We start from the raw sequence: 21940 nt of genomic DNA, 5'->3' as shown, positions 1-21940 counted from the left end.
GAGTGTGGGCGTAGTTTTTCTTACTACTTCCTGCTGGAGGGGAGCGCTGTATCTTATGGGGACACAAAGAAAATTTTAGGATTATGGAGTAGTCCATTAGGGTGAACCTCTGAGCCAGTTGCCTTGAAACCATTCTGGATGTCAGATCATCTGGGCCATGGTGTCATTGGAGACCTTTCAGGTGGTCTTGGCTGATCAAACTTGATGTATCTTAATCTGGAACAAATCCATAGCCTCTGGCTTTCTGTGGAAACAAAAGCAGAGACTCCTTTCCAAAGCAACATATCCTTATATCCAAATTTTGAAGTCAAGGTACCTTTAAAATTTACATATTTGTTTAACTCAACAGCTTTTATGATCAAATATTTTTTTGTAGTTAAAAATCCCAAAGACAAGACAAACCAGATTCTCTGTGTAATATCCATCTTTGGAAGACTGAAACGCCACTGTGGCTGCTGACTCCACCCACCTCAGCTTCCCAACATGGCGGTGGTACAGTTTACCACCAGCTCTGGGTCTGGAGCCATGTGTACCATCAACTATCAGAAGCAGTTCTATCAAAGCAGTGCATAGCCCAGAAACCTTTTTTTTTTTTTTTTTTTTTTAAGTAGCAAAGGCTAAATCCACCATGCAGCAAAGTAAAGTGCCAGTTGTAGACTCCTCATTCCCACCACACTGCAGGTCAGACGCACATGCCAGGAACCCGCCATAGTAGCTCAAACCGGCAGGCTGCGGCTAACTTGAGAGAGACAACTAGGGAGCTGTTTTTAGCTCCGTTTTAGAATCTTTTTTCTTAGGTTTTAGGTGGAAACTCTTGCCAACACATTGGGCGCCATTTGTAGCTAGAGTTTTCCTGCCTGGCCCAGTCAGGACAAATCTCTCTTACCCGCCAGTCCCACAGTCACTCAGACTCAACCAAGAAAGCACACAGAAACTGTTTACAAACTGTATGGCTGTGGCAGGCTTCTTGTTATCTACTTTTTCTATCTTAAATTAACCCATTTCTGCTTATCTAAACTTTGCCACATGGCTCGTGGCTTACCAGTGTCTTTACATGTTGCTTCTCATGGCAGAGGCTGGCGGTGTCTCTCCAGCCTTCTACTTCCCAGAATTCTCTTCTCTCTTGTCCCACCTATACTTCCTGCTTGGCCACTGGCCAATCAGAACTTTATTTACATAGAGCGATATCCACAGCATATATGTAGGGTGATCATGGTGGTAGGGGCCCTGTTTAAATTTCAGGATTTGTTTGAAATTTAATTGGTGTGGTGTAGACATGGGGTTATTCAGTACATTTACAAATACTAGCTATCCCACTCTTTGGCATAATCATACCACAAGGGCACATGCTCAGCAATGTTCATAGCAGCATTATTTGTAATAGTCAGAACCTGAAGAAAACCTAGATGCCCTTCAACTGAAGAATGGATAAGTAAAATGTGGTACATATACACAATGGAGTACTACTCAGCAGAGAAAAACAATGACATCATGAGGTTTGCAGGCAAATGGATGGATCTAGAAAAAAATCATCCTGAGTGAGGTAACCCAGACTCAGAAAGACAAACATGGTATGTTCTCACTCATAGGAGGATACTAGATGTAAAACAAAGATGACTAGACTGCTACTCACAACTCTAGGGAAGCTACCTAGAAAACAGGACCCTAAGAAAGACACAGGGATTGTCCAATGACAGAGAAATGGATGAGATCTATATGAGCAAACTGAACAGGAAGGGGGTAATGAAGAGCAAGGGTGGGGGAAAGAGAGCTTAGGGGAGCGGGAGATCCCAGCTGGATCAAGAACAGAAAGGGAGAACAAGGAATAACAGACCATGATAAATGAAGACCACATGAGAATAGGAAGAAGCAAAGTGCTAGAGAGGTCCCCAGAAATCCATGAAGATACCTCCACAATAGACTACTGGCAATGCTTGAGAGAAAGCCTGAAATGAGCTGCACTGGTGATCGGATTGCTAAACACCCTAACTGTCATGAAAGAACTCTCATCCGATGACTGATGGAAGCAGATGCAGAGATCCACGGCCAAGCCCCAGGTAGAGCTGTGAGAGTCCAATTGGCGAGAAAGAGGAGGGATTGTATGAGCAAGAGATATTGAGACCATGATTGGAAAAGCACAGGGGCAAATAGTCAAACTAATGGAAACATATCAACTATGAGCCAATAGCTGAGGAGCCCCCAACTGGATCAGGCCCTCTGGATAAGTGAGACAGTGGATGAGCTTGCACTGTTTGGGAGGCACCCAGGCAGTGGGACCAGGACCTGTCCTTAGTGCATGAACTGGCTTTTTGGAGCCTGGGGCCTATGCTGGGACACTTGGCTCACCCTAGGTGACGGGAGGAGGGGACTGGACCTGCCTCTACTGAATGTACCAGGCTGAGCTGAATCCCCAGGGGAGTCCTTGCCCTGGAGGAAATGGGAATGGGGGGTAGATTAGTGGGAGGGCAGGAAGGGAGGAGGGAGGACAGAGGAATCCGTGGCTGATACATAAAATTAAATAAATTATAAAATAAAAAATTTTAAAAAATAAATACTAGTGATCTATACGTACATTCCTATAAATTTGGAACTCTAAACTCATCAGACTACATATTACATCTTCAAAAGTTAAGCATTTCATGATAGAACTTTATTTTCCACAAAATAAATATTTTTCATAATGTAACTGTTGTTTCAGATTAAACATTGCTTGGAACAATGTAGTGAAAATTGTAGGTGGCACCTACTTCATCTTATTTTAATCACTTTTCATTTCTGAGCCTTAGTTTCTGAGTTACCTCATTTGTAAGCTTGAGAGACACGAAAGAGAAATAGAAATCTCCAGTCTTATGCGGCTCTGGATAGTTGTGGATGTGTGTGTGTGTGTGTGTGTGTGTGTGAGAGAGAGAGAGAGACAGACAGAGACAGAGACAGAGAGAGACAGACAGAGACAGAGAGACAGAGACAGAGAGAGACAGAGAGAGAGACAGAGAGAGAGACTCATTAGTGAGATTCTGTCTATTCTCACTTCCTTGAAATTTCAATATTTCTCTGTTCTTTGGCTGATCCTCCTTCTCACCTCCCTGGGAATCATTCTCAAATGTGGAAAATGAGACAAAAATCAAAATGAACAACGACAAAGGAAATTCAAGTTTCTTCCTTTTTTTTTGTTTTCGTAAGCCACCACTCCTTTAACATAGGCAGTCTGTGTTCCCATATGACCAGATCTGTTCTCCCCATCAAAGAATTATTCTCAGTATTTCCTTGCTAAAGAAACAAATCAAAGGAATTAAACAGAAACATAGAGAGATTGCTTAACTATTAAAAATATAATCCTTCCTAGAATTTTTATATTCCTCCTCACAAAGTGTTCTTGGTTATCAGTTGGAAGATTCCAACTAACTGCCACCATGGATTTTCACAGTGAACTTGTCATCCACTGTTGTTCAAATGAGACTTCCTTACAAGTCTATGTAAAATTGATTTTCAGAAACTGACCAGGAGCAATAAACCATAGCACACATCATGCTCTCCTCTTACCTAAGAGTCAGAGGGCTCAGGCAGAGCTCTACTGACATAATGAACATCCTTGGGCTCTTGTGTCGATATCAGTTATATTGATATCACATAAGACCGTGCTGTTTACACTAACTCAACACTCAGTTTGAATTCATAGGTTATAGGAACATTATCTTTATGAATAGTTGTACCTTGGAAATTTGATTTAATTTGTACTGCCTTTAATGTAGTTTGATAGGAGACTAACAAAAATGCCATAATAGTATGCTTACTGTAATATACATGAACATAAACATAATTAAATAAGAGTTAAAAAGCATAAGCACTAAGTTGACCTAAATGAAGCTAGAGAATATTTAATCATGTTTATAGAAATAAGGGGACACGATTTTCAAAACATCCCTTTCAGTAACAGAAATTTTAGTTTATGAGTTAATATGATATTTAGCTTTTTACTTCATATTGCCGTATTTTAAGTCTCCTTATATATCTGCTTTTATATCCAAAATGAATGAAAGGACAGCACTGTTAATAATTCATGATGGAAGAAAACAGCCTAAATTGTACTCAGCATGCAGAGGCAGAAACTGTTTTTATTGATGTCACATTTTCATAGTAAATATAAAATAAAATGTATATCAAGTAGACAAAGATTATTTTGCTTCAAGTACTGCATACAGACTCAGACTCTGTGTGGACATATAAAACTACATTTCATGTTTGCCTTCACATAAAATCTAATTACATAAAACACCCATTTTGTTGAGGATGAGTACTTGAGCTTAAGTAACTGTTGCTTGTTTTTGTGTTTCTGTTCTAGCACAGCCATCTGAGGGGCTTATTTACTGCTTGGCCTCAAGTAAAACTCTACATGTATTAGTTGTTGGCATTGAAACGTAATCATAAACTTTGTCATATTCTCCCCCAGAGCCACAGGAAGAAAATCAAGGAAATTTCTAGTTTCATGGACATAGCCTGCAGGTTTTAAATGCTGATTTCCTACTTCAGTTCTTATGCCAAAGACTAGACACTCATAAGTGAATCGAATTCTTACTTGTCAGCTTGAGTGTTTGCTGTTGTTTTCCCCTTCAAGTACAGCTATGCCTTTCCCCTCCTCATGAGTTCTAATGAACTGAACTTATCATACTTGGAGATAGAGCTTTTGAGGAGGTATTTAAGAATGAGACTAATGGTCAGGAGTCCAGTAGTAAAGAGAACACACTAGAGCCATGATTTTGTCCTCATTTATAGAGATGATAGACTTTGTGATGATGTAGCAGGAAGAATCCTGCACATCCCAGGAAGAAAGGCTGAATCTGCCATCTGATCAAGGGACCTTGCCTTACTCTTGTTACCATTTTTTTGTCCCTCCCCTTCTCCTTCTTCCTCCCCACTTCTCCTCCTCTTCCTCTTTCTTCTTTGTGTTTGTGATGGTAGGGAAGCTTGTATCCATGTATGCATGTGATTCTGGAGGCCAGAGGACAACCTCAAGTATGTCTTCAAGAACAAGGCATACCTCTTTAGAGACAGAGTCTCTCATTGGCCTGGAACTTACCTATTAGACTGTTTGGACTGGTTTCTGTCTCCCCAACACTGAGATTACAAGCATCTCCCACCACATCCAACATTTTTACTTGAGTTCAGGAGATTGAACTCAGCTCCTTGTGTTTGCTTTGCTAGTACTGTTCTCTCCCCAAATCTTCTTTAAACCTTACTATTTTAATATTTTTGCACTTATAATCCTGCTTCACCTTATTTACATCCTATATTCTTCTGTTAGAATTTTGCCTCGACTTTAATCCACTTCAAATACACCTTTTAAATATCTGTACCTCCTGTTTCCCTCATTTACTGTGTCGTGGCTTTCTGTATTTAAAGCTCCGTTAACACTCCTAAACTTCATGTAGTCACAAGGTATTTACTTCTGTGTTTACTATTTGACATTTGTTCTTTCTTCTATTAATTAATCAATATCTTTATTTAACTAACTCTGAGTTTATTATCCATGCATTAATCATTGCCTCTTAGGGCACTTTTTAAAAACTGTTAATAGGCAGGAATTAGAAAAAGTTAAAATTATTAATAATGACAGGTAGAATTTAGAGAAACGCAAACTCCAACTGAATGTAAGGAAAGGTTTTGTAGACTCACAAACAGCAGTACCTCACCATTACTGGGACAGTCCAAAGAGTTCAGATAAAATGCTTTTATGCAATGCATAAATGAATCAGACTCATACTCTATTTTCTTTTTCAAATACTATGTACAATAAATGCTGTTTAGTATTCAATTCTAATGTATGATTTGGCCCTGTATTTGTATAGGAAACTAATATAATGCATATGTAATTTTATGCAACTATCAAGATATGTACCTAAAGAAAAGGTAAGACACACAAACTAACTTATATCCCCCCTCCTAGATTGCATGTCTCTTTGATGATGGACTTCTTCGTGTGGGACTCACGTGAGCTCACTATTGAACTTGCAGGGATAGGAATCAATTCACTCATTTAGAAAGAAGCTATGTAAAATTTTGCCCCAGATTCTTTACTTAAAATAGTTCCCAGTAGAGAACATTTTCTTTCTAATTATTCTTCTCACTCCAGCTGCCTAAAATTCTTTTTTCCCCCTTGCTATCATTCCATGAATTATTCTATGTCTGGTCTTAATATAAAATTTCTTGAAACAATAGGCTATATAAGTATCTCTAGGGGTAACTCTGTCTCCATAGATATACCCAGATTTTAATGGAGACTGAATAATAAAAAACTAAAATATTAGTAGGCTGAAAATAACTGGCCTGGAGAAAGCTTTCATGGCCATCATACAAATGGATGAAACTGATGACTAACAGGTTTCATGTGGCCTATTTGACACCTCACTTTAATTATTCCTTTTTACTATTTCATAACACGTGTGAAAATTTTCATAATGACTATAGGATCACTCTTTATTTACACAAGATCTGTATCTTTTATGTAAGTTATATTTTGTAGTGAGCTGCGTGTAGCCGCGCCTTAAAGATGGCGCTGGCTTCTGCCTTCTGCCTTCCCGACGGCAAGTGCTCTTTGTGATAAACAGCTCCTTATTTGGCTAGGGCTGCATTTGTGGGCCGCTTGCATATGTGTGGACCTATGGATAGTGCCCACGTGGCTGTCTGGGGTTGGTAGCCCAGGCCTACTTTAGGGCTGGGAGAGGCTTGCTGGGGAGAGACATCACTGTTAACAAGGTCCTGTATAAACTGCTTAAAGAAGAGCCCCAGTGTTGCGTCATCCTTGCTGGTCGAGGAGGGCGCAACAAGTGGTGGCCCATACAGGGAACTTCCACGTCTCTCTGTGGGGCTCAGAACTTTCTGCAGTCAGGGGGTATACCGGTAAGTCCTCAGGTAAATTGGGGATCCACAATAAAAGTGGGCTTTTTTGCTCTCACCTGTAAATAAAGGGGGAGTGGGACAGTAGATCTGCGACCATAGTGGACGGGTAATCAGGAAATAAAGTAAGCAAGTGAAACCAGAAGGCTGGGGCTGTTTGGTAAAGCCTCTGAGAAACCTCTAAAATTGAGGAAGAAAGGATATACTAAGATGGGCCCTTCTTCCTCACACCCAATTTTTCTGGCTCTTAATGAGCTGCTTCTCTCTAAGAAATTGAAAATAAGGAAAAGTACCCTAGAAAGATTCCTGGAAGAGTGTGATATTGTTGCTCCTTGGTTTGCAATTTCGGGAAGTTTTACAGTGTCTTCCTGGGAGAAATTGGGATGAGACCTAGACTTTGCCATGGAGCAAGGCACACTTAAGCATGGGGTTAGACCAGTCTGGAAATTAATAAGAGGATGTTTAGAAGATCAGAGATGCAGTGAGGCAGTTGAGAATGGCCAAATTGCTCTGGAAATACTGCAGGAAGAAAGATCAGAAAAGGCAACCTCAGAGAAGGCAGTACCTGAAAAGGCAGGGTCAATAAAGAATAAAGAGGCAAAAGATGAGAAAAACATACAAGTTTATATCCTAGCCTTTCTGAATTGGAAGACTAGGGTGCTTCCGATCTCTCTGACTCTGTCTTGGATGATGAGGATGTTGAATCCATTTGTGAGTCATTGCAACGAGTGAAGGTTAGAAAGAAAAGAAAAGAGAGAAGAGGATCCAAACAGTTAGAAAAGGGCCGTGAGAATGTGGTCCCTTCTGCTCCCCCTCCGTATCCTGGAGTAATGGGGGCAGAGGGTGGGGTGTCTTTTAATCCTAGAGTATGGAGAGAAGTTAGAACAGAAATGCAAGTTGCATTCCAAGTATTTCAGAATCCTCAGAATCAGAGATATCAGGAACCTCTAGATTTCAAGATTATCAAATCATTGGCAGAATCTGTCCGGACATGTGGTATTACAGCTTCCTTTACAGTAGCTCATTTGGAAGCTCTGCATAGATATGCTATGACTCCATCAGACTGGATGAACCTTGCACAAGCCTGTTTAAGTTCTGGTCAGTATTTAGATTGGAAAGCCTTTCTGATAGAGTTCGCTAGTGAACAGGCTGCAGCTAACAGGGCTGCTGGCAGAGGCCAAGCTGCTTGGGATATGGATATGTTGCTCGGGCAAGGTAGATTTGCAAATCAGCAAAATGGGTATCCTATTCAGGTTTATGAGCAAATTAACAACATTGCTACCAGAGCTTGGAAGGCGTTACCCAATAGAGGAGAAGTTAGTGGTAATCTCACTAAAATTGTCCAAGGACCCATGGAACCCTTCTCAGACTTCATAGCTCGCCTAGTGGATGCAGCTGGAAAGATATTTGGTGATCCTGATACAGCCATGCCATTAATTAAGCAGTTGGTTTATGAGCAGTGCACTAAGGAATGTAGAGCTGCCATTACACCTTACAAAACTAAAGGATTGGAGGTTTGGATGAAAGAGTGCAGGGAATTAGGGGGACCACTAACCAATGCTGGGCTGGCTGCTGCAGTTTTACAAATTAGTCATAAGAGGGCAGGAGGCACTGGGACCTGCTTTCGATGTTGTAAAATGGGGCATGTGCGACGTAATTGCCCCCAAGGAGGAAGTAATCAAGGGGGAAGTGACCAGAGACCAGGAGGTGGCCAACGCCCTGTCCCAGGACTGTGTCCTAAGTGCAAGAAAGGAAAACATTGGGTGAGCAAATGCAGGTCAATTACGGACATTAATGGACAACCTCTGGGGAATAATACTCTTCCAAAAAATGGACAGCGGGGGCCCCAGCCTCAGGGCCCACAAATATATGGGGCAATGGAGGATTAGAGACAGGAAGGGAATCAAGAGCAGTGGCCGAACCTCAGACATCCCAAACACTGTGGCAAGCCACTGCAGGTTCAGCAGGATTGGACCTCTGTGCCACCACCAGACTCATATTAACTCCACAAATGGGGGTGCAAGTAGTGGAGTCTGATTTTCAAGGCCCCCTTGACCCTGGGACAGTGGGATTGTTAATAGGGAGATCATCTACTACATTTACTACATTAAGGGGATTGTGAATCCATCCTGGGATAATTGACTCGGATTATACAGGTATAGTCAAAATCATGGTTGAATCACCAAAAGGAATTACTGCCATTTCCCTGGGAGACAGAATTGCACAACTTATCCTGTTACCCAGCTTACATGATTCTCACCCAGTCTATGACAAAGAAAGGGGAAGCAAGGGATTTGGATCCTCAGGGACAGATTTAACATTTTTATCTTTAGACTTAGATCAGAGACCCACATTACAGTTGACCATTAATGGCACCAAGATAATGGGACTTCTGTATACTGGAGCAGATTGTAGTATCATAGCTAGCAAAGATTGACCTCGAGGTTGGCCTATACAGGCTTCCTCACAAACATTGCAGGGATTGGGTTATGCCAGTGCTCCTAATATTAGTGCAAATTTGTTGAATTGGCAAGATTCAGAAGGTCACTCTGGTGTTATGCAACCCTATGTTCTTGAACTTCCAGTGTCCCTTTGGGGGAGGGATCTTATTAAATCCATGGGCTTTAAATTGAGTAATGAATATTCCAAAGAATCACAATATATCATGAAAAATATGGGGTGTCATCCTAATTTTGGCTTAGGAAAATTTTTACAAGGCAGAAAGGAGCCGGTACAAGCAGTACCAAGGAAGCACAAACAAGGATTGGGTTTTTCCTAGGGGCCGCTGAAGAGGGTATTCCCATATCCTGGATAATGGAGGAGCCAGTATGGGTTCCTCAGTGTCCACTCTCCTCCGAGAAATTACATGCTGCACGTCAATTAGTGAAAGGGCAATTGGAGGAAGGGCACATTAAACCTTCCCTTCCTCCCTGGAATACACCCTATTTGTCATCAAGAAGAAATCAGGAAAATGGAGATTGTTACATGATCTTAGAGCTATAAATGAGCAAATGAGAATTATGGGGCCCGTACAACGTGGTCTTCCATTGCTGTCAGCCTTGCCTGAAAATTGGCCTATTATTGTAGTAGATATTAAGGACTGCTTCTTTTCCATTCCGCTGAATAGCAAAGATAGTGAGATATTCGCTTTCACTTTACCATCCATTAATCATGAGGAACCTGATAAAAGATATCAATGGGTTGTATTGCCACAAGGCATGGCCAATAGTCCTACTATGTGTCAACTGTTTGTAGCTACTACTTTAGAACCCTTGAGAGCACGTTTTCCTGGCCTGAGATGCCTCCATTATATGGATGACATACTGTTAGCAGCTAAAGAGGAGAGCATTCTTCAAACAGCATACATCTCACTTGTAGAACTGCTAAAACAAAAGGGACTCTATATTGCCCCTGAGAAGGTGCAACAGAGCAAAGTTGTCAATTATCTTGGCTCTAAAATAACTAATTATCATATCATGCCACAGAAAGTAGAATTGAGGAAGGATCATCTTTGCACATTGAATGATTTTCAGAAAGTATTAGGAGATATGAATTGGATAAGAGGAAGTTTGGGAATGGCCAATTATGAATTTAAACCATTATATGATATTCTAATTGGAGATGCAGCTATGGATTCACCGAGGCAACTAACCAATGAAGCCTGAGAAGTCTTAACAAAATTAGAGGATAGGCTACAAAGGGCTTTTCTTCAAAGAGTACAAAATAATGATGATATTACCCTGTGCATTCTGCCTACCCAGTTACAACCTATGGAGATTTTATGGCAGAAAGGACCCTTATTATGGATTTATGCTAAAATCTCACCTGCAAAATCAATTGAATATTATCCTACTGCTGTAGCATTACTTGTGCAGCAGGGTATTCAGCAGTGTTTACAATGTTTTGGAACATCACCACGAATGCTAATTGTTCCTTATGATTCTACTCAAGTCAAGATATTATGTGCTACCATAGATGATTGGACAATACTGTGTTGTACCTATCCCAGACACATAGATTGCCATTATCCTAAACATCCACTATTAACTTTCTTTAAAGAACATCCTGTAGTTTTTCCTAAAGTAACTGCTTCCCAGCCCATTCCAGGAGCCAGTGTTATATTTACAGATGGGTCTAAGACGGGCTGTGGTGCTTATATGGTGGATTCTACTGAACCTGTAAAGCATCAATTCTTGCCAGGTGCACCCCAACAGGTGGAGCTTTAAATAGTTCTTGAAGTCTTTAAGGCTTGTCCATTTGCATTTAATTTAGTGTCAGATTCTAGTTATGTTGTTAATGCCTTGAAAAGCCTTGAATGTGCAGGGCCCATCAAATCTTCTAGTCCTGTTAGCTCATTGTTTGGCCAATTACAGAAACTGAACTGTCAGCGTCCCTTTTTTTTGTGCAGCACATCTGTGCACATACTGGTCTGCCAGGTCCATTGGCTAAAGGCAATGATATAGTGGACCATTGTACTAGACAGGAGTGGATGTTTGTGGCTTCTGCCAAACAACGAGCACATGTTTTCCATAAAGAATTTCATGTTAATGCAAGGACATTACAACAAAAGTTTTCTATCTCACATGCTGATGCATGAAAGGTGGTGCTAGATTGTCCTCAATGTGTCATTTTTCATCATCCTTCTGGATTAGGAGTTAACCCTCGTGGTTTGCTCCCCCTAAAAATATGGCAAATGGATGTTACACACATCTCTGAATTTGGACGTGTCAAATACGTACATGTATCTGTTGATACCTGCTCTGGAATCATTCACGCCACCCCAATGGCAGGAGAGAAAGCCTCTCATGTTATTACTCATTGCTTAGAAGCTTGGGCAGCATGGGGTAAGCCTCAACAGTTAAAAACAGATAATGGTCCTTGCATATACCAGACAGAAGTTTGCCTCCTTCTGTCAACAGATGAATGTGCAACTTGTACATGGCCTACCATATAATCCACAGGGTCAAGGCATTGTGGAGCATGCTCATCGCTCCTTGAAGGAATTGCTTCAAAAACAAAAAGGGGGAATAGGCTATGGCCGTACCCCTAAGGACAGACTCTCTCTTGCACTGTTTACCCTGCATTTTCTGAACTTGGATGCTTCCAATTGTCCTTCTGCGGACAGGCATCATTGTCAGCACAGTCCTTCTAAAGGAATGGTGAAATGGAAAGATGCCTTGATGGGTGTTTGGCATGGACCCTATCCCGTGCTGACATGGGCACGAGGTTCTGTTTGTGTTTTCCCACAGGATCAGCAAGATCCGATCTGGGTGCCTAATAGGTTCAAAGCCATGTGGAAAAGGAGCAGGGAGTAAAAGAGGGTACTGGGGATCCTGAGCCTGATCGTCCTCAATCTGACCAGGATGGTGACAACAGAACAGAGATGGGGGATACTAATGGGTTTTCCAAAGCCGATGCTGATCCGTCATGATGCCCAAGTATTTCCTCGCCTCTTCTCCACCAACCAAAAGTTAAACCTACCTTTCCTCCCGTTAGATGCTGAGCAAGCCCCCATTGGGGAGAATAGATCATTTGGGGAAGAAGGAATGTTGTGTTTTATGATAAGAGAACAGATGAACACTTCTTGCATAACATTGTCCAGGTTTTCTACTGGATGGTTTGATGGTAGGAAGACTTTTGGTTGACAGAACAGTTCTACAAATAATAACGGTAATCTTACTACCATAATTCAAAATTATACAGTCAATGCAGTTTGGTTTAATGATCTTGACCGTGGACTCAGCCTCTTAACTCGTCAACTCCACCCACTCAACCCAAGTGGGCCCCCTATTGTTGGGGCACTTATGAGGGCAAGACCTGGCCTTGGACAGGATGTCAATATAGAGGGATTAGATAGGCTGAGAATTCAGGGAAGTTCACTTTCTCCCCTGATGTGTCAGGGCCTGAGAGATATATACAAGGTTTTCTACAACAAGAAGAAAATTTTAATCCCTTTGATTCTTGGTTGCTTTGTGGGATTAATGGTAGCTGTTTAGATGCTTCCCCTCTAGTTATGATTAATGGTGGCAGTTATGGAGTAGGAAACCTTTCTTGTGCAAGCAATCATTCTCAAGTAGGTTTTGGAGAGAGGGCATCTGAACTGTTTAATGTAAGTAAAAGATGCCATGGGGTGATGCGGGAATTAGCTTCAACCATTCATTATCCTTCTACCCCTGTCTGTGTGTATCCCCCTTTTATGTTTATAGTTAGCAATATAAGCTTAGGAAATTGCAATAATGATATTTGTTTTTATACTCAATGTTGGAATGCTTCTAGGTATAATCTTGCTCTTGTGGCCCGTGTTCCTCGATGGGTCCCAGTGCCGGTGGATGCTCCTAACACCATGAGCCTCTTTAGGTATAAAAGGGATTTTGGCATTACAGCAGCCATTGTCAGGGCAGTTGCCCTAGCAGCCATGGCAGCTACGGTTGCGGCTGTGGCCATGAGCCATACTGTCCAAACAGCTCAGGCCTTAAATAGTTTATCTGCCTCAGTAGCACAAGCGTTGGAAGCACAAACAGGAATTGATGGACAAATAAAAGGAGGCTTAATGGTGGTTAATCAAAGAATAGATTTGGTACAAGAGCAGCTTGAAGTTTTGTGGCAACTAGCCCAATTAGGTTGTGAATGGAGATTTCCTGGATTGTGTGTAACAAGTGTTCAGTATGAAAATTTTACCTATGCTGCCAATTTATCTAAACAATTATCCAGATATCTTACAGGAAATTGGTCCAGTGACTTTGATGGCCTCCTGGAGCAGCTGCGGGTGGCAGTTGTAACTGTCAACTCCACTCAAGTGGATGCTGGACTGGCTGAGGGATTGTCTTCCTTGATCGCTACTGCCATGGATCACCTCAAGGAATGGGCGGGATTGGGATCTATGATAGGCTTACTGGTGCTTGCCTCCCTAGTATGCTTGTGGTGTATTTGTCGTATTAGGATCTCACAGAGTCGCAATGCAGCCATGATTATCCAAGCCTTTATAGTCATTGAAGCAGGACAGTCTCCCCAAGCCTGGCTGACTACTTTAAAAGATATTTAGGCACAAGATGTGAGGCTTGCACACTACACTTGAGGCTAAGATATGCTGACCTCAAGAAGAGCAAGTCTGATTGCATGTGGGTTGGTACCCTAACTCCCACCTCTGTGAAAAGGGTATCGGACGGGTCTGGTGTTCTCTGGGTGGACGACGCCTGGACAAACATTAGTACATGTTCCATTTTAGCAGAGATCAGACCTCTACTCTTGCCTGTTGCTCTGCAAAACAAAAAGGGGGAACTGTAGTGAGCTGCCTTAAAGATGGCGCTGGCTTCCGCCTTTTGCCTTCCTGACAGCGAGTGCTCTTTGTGATAAACAGCTCCTTATTTGGCTAGGGCTGCATTTGTGGGCCGCTTGCATATGTGTGGACCTATGGATAGTGCCCACTTGGCTGTCTGGGGTTGGTAGCCCAGGCCTACTTTAGGGCTGGGAGAGGCTTGCTGGGGAGAGACATCGCTGTTAACAAGGTCCTGAATAAGCTGCTTAAAGAAGAGCCCCAGTGTTGCGTCATCCTTGCTGGTCAAGGCAGGCACGACAATATTTTAGCCTCCTCTTAACTTCATAATATTTATTAAAACAAGTTTAATTTATTTCCAATTAATCTAGAATACGAGAAGTTTGTGATAATTGTCCAGTATATACATACAACATCTACTTATACCTTCCTTTGAACAACTATGTACCTATATAGTATTCACTCTGTAATGTATCTTTTGTCCATATGAGTTATATTTCTTCAGACAGTTGATTGTGATTGGCCATATGATTTGTTTTGACTTCAAATGATGATCAAAAGGTATGGGTTATCCATTCTTACCCGAAGCTTCCACAGTCAGGCACACATCTTTTGATTTCTTTGTAATGTGTGTACATGTATGTATGAATATATGTGCACCTACATGTATGAGAACACACTCATGTGCTGTATGGAGGATAAAAGAGGATGTTTGATTTCTCTGAAGTGCAATTACAGGCATTTGAGCCAGTCTTTATGATTGCTCAGCAAGCTCTTTTTATACTGATCAGTCTTGAATAAAAAACAACTGAGTCTGATACACAGCCCAAAATAAATATCAGAGGTAATCAATTAAAAGAGAAATAAAAATACTATTACATGTCTATATTGTAGATGCTTTGTGCACAATAATTAAATATCTACCCAAATCAGCATTTACTGTATAAGAACTAGGAGATAACTGACTTACATTCTAGAGACATGCAAATCTTGATTGCACTTATCAATTTTTCTCTGGTTATAATATTTAAAATTTAAACAATTTTAGGTATATCATTTGAAATCTACTCTATAGTCTTCTAAGTGGTTAGAGTAGCCATATACAAATTCTGGGCACTCTTTATAAAGCAAGGGCATGGAAGCCATGGAAGATTGAAAGAAGATGACAGCTTGTCCAGGAATGATGAGGTCTGAAAAATAATGGTAGATAATAGCTTAAGTTTTATTTTTGATTCCTATTAGAAGCCTAAGAATCTGGCAATATAGACATAGTATAAATGCAGAGGAGAGACTGTTTTCTCTAACAATAGAAACACAAAAAAGATTACCTTGCAGAATGAAAATTTTTTAGAGAATAGCCATTGTAGTACAGCTTAATACTAGGTCAGTAGTGGAGAATTCGCCTCCTTATTGACTGTACCCAACTACATTGGAGTAGAACAGCTGTACCCAGAAAGCTTTTAGTGAAGAAATCAATATTCTAATGACATCAGAAAAGATTTAAGATTTATATCTGTTCTTTACTGAATATCATCAACATGGGCACTCCCCCCCCCCCACTTAAAATGGCTTCAGAGGAAGCCTAGGGAAGAATCATAGTATTTACCACAGCCTAGTTATAATATGACCATTGCCATGTCCATATCAGTAGAGACCATATGAGGACCTGGAACTCCTATCTGTCTAGCAATAAAGAGAGACTTTTACTACCACAAAGTACTTGTAGACTGAATGAGAAACCAATTAGTGGAATTGTTTTCCATTTTTACTCTCTGTCAGAAAGAGAAGGTAATGCATAAGAATTAAGTAACATCTATGAATGTTAGAAGAGGTACTTCTAAATGGAAGGAAAATTGTAGCTGAAGTTTTCTCCAGTCCTGCCTGGCCAGATCTCTCTCACTCACCAGTCCTGCAGCTGCTCAGATCCAACCCAGTAAACACACAGAGACTTATATTACTTATAAACTGTATCACCATGGCAGGCTTCTTGCTATCTAGTTCTTATATTTTAAATTAACCCATTTCTATTAATCTATACTTTGCCACATGGCTCATGGCTTACCAGTATCTTACATGTTGGTACTCATGGCAGTGGCTGGCAGTGTCTCCTGACTCAGCCTTCCTGTTCTCTTCTCTGTTTCTCCCACCTATAATTCCTGCCTGGCTACTGGCTAATTAGCATTTTATATATACAGAGCGATATCCACAGCAGAAAATATAGCAGATGAAACTACTAAACTCAAGGAATCTAGATGTTATGGCTGTCAACAACATGTGTAACAATAATTAAAGTACAAGAAGCCATGAATTTGAGAGACAGGAAGGGGTGAAATGATGTAATTATAATTGCAAGAAATAAAAATTATTATAAAGTATGTAAGTACAATTGGCTTTCAATTATTTTGACTTTTCTAGATGTTTCACATTTGAAGCAACAGTTGTAACAACATCATCTGTTATGTGTCTTTTAGGTATAACTGAAAGATAATACATAGGAAAATAAAGGATTGTAATGTTTCCTATAATTAACTCAAACTGATAAAATAATGCCAGTAAACTATGAAAAGTTATGCAGATATAATATACTAATTAGCCATACAATAATATAGGTAAAATAAAAAATGCTAAGGCTGGAGAGATGGCTCAGCTCTTAAGGATATTTTTTCATCTTTCAAAGGACAAGAATTGGGTTCCCAACACCTACTTCAGGTAGCTTATAATCACCTGTAACTTCAAATCGAGGGGATCTGATACTCTCTTGTGGCCCCTGCAGGCATCTATATACACATTCACAGAAATAAGCTCAGATACACTGCTACTACTACTGCTGCTACTACTATTACTACTACATCACTACAGATAAATGAACCTATGATTAATGAAAATGTTCAAGCAAAAACTTCAAATACAAAGGGAAGCAAAAAAGGGAAAAAAAACTTAAAATTGAATACCAGATTGAATCTAGTTTAGTAGTAATTAAGTTATTGTAAGTGGCCATTGAAAGAATTAGAATAAATTTAATAAATTTAAAAACCCTACTTAGCTGAGTAATTTATGTGAATTCAGCTGTAACTATATAGGCTAATTGAGGGTAAGATCACAGAAAAAGATATTTTATGAAAATACTTAACAAAGTAAATCAGAAATATATATATATATATTAGAATCAGATAAAATATTCTTAAGAGAGAAGTGAGCAGAGAGTTGCATCCTATAATGGAATAAAGAATAATCTATGCCACCAGGAAAACTGAGCAGTCCTAACAATGGGTAAATCAAGCTACCAATACATAAAACCTATTCAAACAACACCCAAAAGGACTAACAAGAAAAGCAAAACTATAACTACTGTTAAAATAATCTCAACATTTCTTTATCAACTGCAATTAAAAGAAAATCAACAATTCTGAACTTAATAACACAATCAACAAATCAACAAAATTTAACAGACATTTGTGTAATATTCCAAAAAATAACATCCCAAACACACTCTATTCAAATATATATGGCATAAATAAACCACATATTGGGCCAATATGAAAATCACCAAAAATTTTACATGTATATGTATGGATGAATAAGTGTTTGTTTGTGTAGTCCATGTAATTGGATGCATGGAACATGCATGTGTGTGTAGGCTAGTGGCCAATGTATACACTTTTGTCCAATCACATTGTACCATATTTCTTGACAAAGTCTGTCATTGAATTTGAACTTCAATACTTTGGTTAGAATGGCTACCAACAAGCCTTGATGACCCTACTATGTCTACCTCCACAAAGCTGGGATTGTAGGCAAATACTCCATGTCTGAGTTCTTAATTGGTTTATGGGAATCATAACTGAGGTTTAATTTTACTGAGTTAGCTGTCTCCTCAGCTCCTGCAGAGTTTAGGATTGTCTCTTTGACCATGATAGAATTAAACTGAGAATCGGTAGCAGAAAAACAAAAAGAAAAATTTAAAGCTCTAGAAAAACCAGACAACACAGTTTTCTTTCTTTATTATTATGTGTTTTAAATTTTATACATCAGCCATGGGTTCCCCTGTCCTCCCCCCTCCCACCCCCACCCCCACCTTTCCCCCAGCTCCTCCCCTCCATTCCCATCTCCTCCAGGATCAAGGCACCCTGGGGATTCATTTAAACCTGGTGGATTCAGTACAGGCAGGTCCTGTCACCTCCTTCCAGACTGAGCAAAGTGTCCCTGTGTAAGCCCAAGGTTTTAAACAGCCAGCTCATGCACTAAGGACAGATCCTGGTCCCACAGACTGGGTGCCTCCCAAACAGATCAAGCTATTCAATTGTCTCTCTTATCCAGAGGGCCTGATCCAGCTGGGGGCTCCACAGACTTTGATTCATAATTCATGTGCTTTCATTCATTTGGCTATTTGTCCCTGTGCTTTTTTGCAATGATGGATTCAACAATTTACGCTCTTGCAGACCCTCCTCTTTCTCGACAGTTGGACACCTGGAGCTCCACCTGGGGCCTGGCTGAGGATCTCTGCATCTACTTTCATCAGTTATTGGACGAGAGTTCCAGCACGACAGTTAGGGTATTTAGCCATGTGATCACCGGACTAGGTCAGATCAGGCTTTCTCTCAACCATTGCCAACAGTCTATAGAGGATGTATCATTGTGGATTTTTGGGGACCTCTCCAGCACTCTGCCTATTCCTGGTCTCATGTGGTCTTCATTTATCATGGTATGTTATCCCTCATTCTCCCTTTCTGTTCTTGATCCAGCTGGGATCTCCTACTCCCCTAAGCTTTCTTTCCCTCAAATCTTGCCCTTCATTACTCCCACTGTTGTCCAGGTTGTTCATGTAGATCTCATCCATTTCTTTGTCATTGGGTGATCCTTGGGAATTTCCTAGGGTCCCGTTTTCTAGGTGGTCTCCCTGGAGTTGTGCAGCAGTCTAGTCATCTTTGTTTTACATCTAGTATCCTCCTATGAGTGAGTACATACCATGTTTGTCCTTCTGAGTCTGTGTTACCTCACTAAGGATGATTTTTTCTAGATCCATCCATTTGCCTGCAAACCTCATGATGTCATTGTTTTTCTCTGCTGAGTAGTACTCCATTTTGTATATGTACCATATTTTCTTTATCCATTCTTCAGTTGAAGGGCATCTATGTTGTTTCCAGGTTCTGGCTATTACAAACAGAGCTGATATGAACATAGTTGAACAAATGCCCTTGTGGTATGATTGAGTATTCCTTGAGTATATGCCCAAGAGTGCTATAGCTGGGTCTTGGGGGAAATGGATTCACAGTTTTCTAAGGAAGCGCCATATTGATTTCCAAAGTGGCTATACAAGCTTGCATTCCCACCAGCAGTGGAGGAAAGTTCCCCTTGCTCCACATCCTCTCCAGCATAAGCTGTCTTCTGTGCTTTTGATCTTAGCCATTCTGACAGGTGTAAGGTGGTATCTCAGAGTCATTTTGATTTGCATTTCCTGGATAATTATGGATGTTGAGCAATTCCTTAAATGTCTTTCAGCCATTTGAACTTCCTCTGTGGAGAATTCTCTGTTTAGTTCTATAGCCCATTTCTTAATTGGACTGTTGGGCATTTTGATGTCTAATTTCTTGAGTTCTTTATATAGTCAGGATATCAGCCCTCTGTCAGACATGGGGTTGGTGAAGACTTTTTCCCATTTTGTAGGCTGTCACTTTGTGTTGTTGACCTTGTCCTTTGCTCTACAAAAGCTTCTCAGTTTCAACAGGTACCATTGATTGACTGTTTCTCTCAGTGTCTGTGCTACTGATGTTATATTTAGAAAGTGATCTCCAGTACCAATGTGTTCAAGAGTACTTCCTACTTTCTCTACTATCAGGTTCAGAGTAGCTGGATTTATGTTGAGGTCTTTGATCCACTTGGATTTAAGTTTTGTGCACGGTGACAGATATGGATCTATTTGCAGACTTCTACACATTGACATCCAGTTATGCCAGCACCATTTGTTGAAGATGCTTTCTTTTTTCCATTGTACATTTTTGGCTTCTTTGTCAAAAATTATATGTTGATAGGTGTGCGGTTTAATGTCAGGGTTTTCAATTTGATTCCATTGGTCCACATGTTGATTTTTATGCCAGTACCAAGCTGGTTTTATTACAGTAGCTCTATAGTAGAGCTTGAGGTCAGGGATTGTGATGCCTCCAGAGGTTGTTTTATTGTACAGGATTCTTTTGGCTATCCTAGGTTTTTTGTTTTTCCATATGAAGTTGAATATTCTTTCTAGATCTGTGAAGAATTGTGTTGGTAATTTGATGGGGATTGAGTTGAATCTGTAGATTGCTTTTGGTAAGATTGCCATTTTTACTATGTTAATCCTGCCTATCCATGAGCATGGGAGATCTTTCCATTTTCTGAAATCTTCTTTAATTTCCTTTTTCAGGGACTTAAAGTTTTGTCATATAGGTCCTTCACATGCTCAGTTAGAGTAACCCCAAGGTATTTTATATAATTTGTGGCTATTGTAAAGGGTGATGTATCTCTGATTTACTTGTCAGCCTGTTTGTCTACTGTATATAGGAGGGCTACTGATTTTTTTGAATTGATTTTGTATCCTGCAATGTTGCTGAAGGTTTTTACTAGCTGTATCAGTTCCTTGGTTGAATTTTTGGGGTCACTCATGTATACTATCATGTCATCTGCAAATAGGGATAGCTTGACTTCTTCCTTTCCAATTTGTATCCCCTTAATCTCTTTATGTTGTCTTATAGCTTTGGCTAGAACTTCAAGTACTATATTAAATAAGTAGGGGGAGAGGAGACAGCCTTGCCTTGTTCCTGATTTTAGTGGTATTGTTTTGAGTTTCTCTCCATTTAATTTGATGTTGGCTGTTGGCTTGCTGTAGATTGCCTTTATTATGGTTATGTATGTTCCCTGTATTCCCAATCGCTCCAAGAACTTTATCATGAAGGGGTGTTGGATTTTTTTAAATGCCTTTTCTGCATCTAGTGAGATGATCATGTGTTTTTTTTTCTTTGAGTTTGTTTATGTGGAGTATTACATTGACGGACTTTTGTATGTTGGACCACCATTGCATTCCTGGGATGAAGCCTACTTGATCATGATGGATAATTGTTTTGATGTGTTCTTGGAGTCTGTTTGCCAGAATTTTATTGAGTACTTTTGCATCAATGTTCACGAGGGAGATTGGTCTGTAATTCTCTTTCTTTGTTGCATCTTTGTTTGGTTTAGTAATCAGGGTAATTGCAGCCTCATAGAAGGAGTTTGGTAATATACCTTCTGCTTCTATTGTGTGGAACAATTTAAAGAGTATTGGTATTAAGTCTTCTTTGGAGATCTGTTAGAATTCTGCAGTGAAACCATCAGGTCCAGGGCTTTTTTTGGTTGGGAGACTTTTAATGACTGATTCTATTTCCTTAGGGGTTATTGCACTATTTAAATGGTTTATATGGTCTTGATTTAACTTAGGTATGTGGTACCTATCCAGAAAATTATCCATTTCTTTTAGATTTTCCAGTTTTGTGGAGTAGAGGTTTTTGAAGTATGACCTGATGATTCTCTGGATTTCCTCATTGTCTGTTGTTATGTCCCCTTTTTCATTTCTGATATTGTTAATTTGGATGCTCTCTCTCTGTCTTTTGGTTAGTTTGGATAATGGCTTGTCTATTTTGTTGATCTTCTCAAAGAACCAACTCTTTGTTTCATTAATCCTTTGTATTGTTCTTTTTATTTCTATTTTGTTGATTTCAGCTCTCAATTTGATAATTTCCTGGCATCTTTTCCTCCTGGGAGACTTTGCTT

This window comes from Onychomys torridus, chromosome 1, assembly GCF_903995425.1.
Source record: "Onychomys torridus chromosome 1, mOncTor1.1, whole genome shotgun sequence".
Lineage (NCBI taxonomy): Eukaryota > Metazoa > Chordata > Mammalia > Rodentia > Cricetidae > Onychomys > Onychomys torridus.
Note: the sequence above shows the minus strand (reverse complement) of the source record.